The sequence below is a fragment of the Salvelinus sp. IW2-2015 genome, unplaced genomic scaffold (assembly GCF_002910315.2).
Source record: "Salvelinus sp. IW2-2015 unplaced genomic scaffold, ASM291031v2 Un_scaffold778, whole genome shotgun sequence".
Classification (NCBI taxonomy): Eukaryota; Metazoa; Chordata; class Actinopteri; order Salmoniformes; family Salmonidae; genus Salvelinus; species Salvelinus sp. IW2-2015.
In genome coordinates, this window is record NW_019942610.1 from 224,862 (window position 1) to 227,361 (window position 2,500).

General features: G+C 51.7%; 1 long non-coding RNA gene across 1 annotated transcript; it reads left to right on the plus strand.

The window, feature by feature from the left end:
- Positions 1–1,218: 1,218 nt before the first annotated feature.
- LOC112068878 (uncharacterized) lies at positions 1,219–1,416 on the plus strand. The gene is made up of 3 exons (XR_011475234.1): positions 1,219–1,274; positions 1,311–1,350; positions 1,393–1,416. It is a non-coding gene; the product is annotated as an uncharacterized lncRNA (long non-coding RNA).
- Positions 1,417–2,500: the final 1,084 nt, after the last annotated feature.

Genomic DNA, 2,500 nt, shown 5'->3' on the forward strand with positions numbered 1-2,500 from the left:
GGGAGGGCCGGTAGCTTGGTTATGGAGGTGTTGGTAGGTTGTATGGGGGCCGGATAGCTGGTTTTGAGTGGATGTGTTGGCTTGTATGGTGGGTGTAGTGGATGGGCGAGCTGGATGGGTTATGTGAGGGTTACCGTTGCTGTAGGATGTGTGTATATGGAGGGCCGGTGGCACTTGTGTTATGAGGTTGTGTAGGTGTGTATGGGGGCGCGTTTGGAGGTGTTGTTGAGGTGTGTATGGGACGGCCGGTAGCTTGGTTATGGAGGTGTGAGTAGGTGTTGTATGGAGGGGCGGTAGCTTGGTTATGGAGTTATGTGTTGTGTTTGGGAGGCCGGGTTAGCTTGGTCTCATGGAGGTGATCGGGGTATGTATGAGGCCGGTAGCTTGGTTATGGAGTCGTTGTGTTAGGTGTGTATGGAGGGCCGGTTAGCTTGGATTTGGAAGGTGTGTGTAGTGTATGGAGGCGCGGTAGCTTGGTTATCGGAGGTGTGTGTTAGCGTGTGTATGGAGGCCGGTAGCTTGGTATGGGTTTGTAGGTGTGTTAGGTTTTGTTTCGGAGGCCGTTAGCTTCGCGTTATGGAGGTGTGTGTAGGTGTTGTACTGGGGAGGGCCGGCTGGTTACGGCTTGTCTTGGATTGACCGTAGATTGTTATGGAGGTGTGTGTAGGTTGTGTATGGGTGGCCGGTTAGCTTGGTTATGGAGGTTGGTGCGTGTGTATGGGTGGCCGTGCGTTATTGGAGCAGTGTGGTGTGTAATGGGTGGCGGAGCTTGGATTATGGAGGTGTGTTGTAGGTGTGTATGGAGGCCGGTAGCTTGGTTCTATGGACGGTTTGTGTTAGTGTGATGTATGGGGAGGGCGGTAGCGGGTTAGGTGCTATTTCAGGCGTTACGGTTATAGGTGTGCAGGTGTGTTGTGTGGATGAGTGTGTGTAGTGGTGATAGGGCGGGCTGGTTATGGAGGGTGTCTGTAGGTGTGTATGGCGAGGGCCGGTAGCTTGGTTATGGAGGTGTGTGTAGGTGTGTATGGAGGGCCGGTAGCTTGGTTATGTGTAGGTATTAGTGGATGAGTGTGTGTATGGGAGGGCCGGTAGCTTGGTTATCGGGAGGTGTGTGTATGGGAGGGCCGGTAGCTTGGTTATGGAGGTGTGTGTATGGAGGGCCGGTTAGCTTGGTTATGGAGGTTGTTGTAGGTGTGTATGGGGGGCTGGGTTATGGAGTGTGTGTGTAGGTGTGTATGGGAGGGCCGGTAGTCTTGGTTATGAGGTGTGTGTAGGTGTGTATGGGTGGGTGTTACGGAGGTGTGTCGTAGGTGTGTATGGGAGGGCCGGTAGCTTGGTTATGGAGGTGTTGTGTTAGGTGTGTTATGGGTGGGCTGGTTTAGGAGGCTGTAGTGTAGGTGTGTATGGGAGGGCCGGGTTAAGCTTGTTATGGAGTGTGATGTAAGGTGCTGTTATCTGGGTGGGCTGTTATGGAGGTGGTGTAGTTGTGTATGGGAGGGATCGCATCTTTTGTCTCCTGTGTTGCATTTCATATTGTTAGTGAAAAGCTTTACTCTGCATATCGTTTGAATGGTCACAGTACTTACTTTCACTGTGCTGTTGTGTGTGTTGCTGTGTGTGTGTGGTGTGTGTGTGGTGTTGTGGTGTTTGCTGTGTGTGTGTGCTGTGTGTTGTGTGTGGGTGGTGTGTGTGTTGTGTGTGTGTGTGTGTGTGTGTGTGATGTGGTGCGTGTGCTGTTTGTGTCACAACTATCATTTCAATGGCTCTTTCTCAATAAATCTTCTCTAATCTCCTAATTGCTCCCTTATCCCTCACATCTCTCCTTCCTTCCTTCACTATCCTTCCTTCCATATCCATTCCTTCCTTCTTCCTTCCTTCCTTCCTTCCTCCTTCCTTCCTTCCTTATCTCCTTCTCATTCTCTCACTTCACAGTATGTCACCTTCCCTTCTCCGTTTTCTATCTCCACAGTCACTCCCTATCCCTCCCTCCCCTCCTCCCTGTTGCTCCTTCTCCTTGTGATGTGTATGTGGGCAAACCTGCCAGCTGGCTGCCGTGCATGTTTTTTGACTAATGAATACCTGATGAAGTTGGTGGAGGGAGGCGCTGGGAGGAGCGTGTCTGTGTGTGTGTGTGTGCTCTGCTCTCTCTACCGGAGACACACCCCTCTCCCACCAGGACCTGCTTGGATTTTCCGCTTCGTTTCCGGGTGGAGGAGAGAGAGAAAGAAAAAAGAGTGGTGAGAGGAGAGAAGGCACCCTCATAGGGGCTTTTTGTTAAGAGAGAGACAGCTGTGAGCTAGAGCAAGAAGAGAGAGGAGAGTGAGAGGCAGAGAAAGAGTGAGAGTAAAGAGAGTGACAAGTGAGATCAGGCTGGGTAGCATGCCAGCAGGAGAAGCTACTCCAGAAGGCTCTCCAGACACACTGGAAGCCACTTCAGACACTTTGTCCTCACACTGAGCGTTCTGTCTGCTATCTGTCCTGTGTTGTCGCTGGTCGCCGT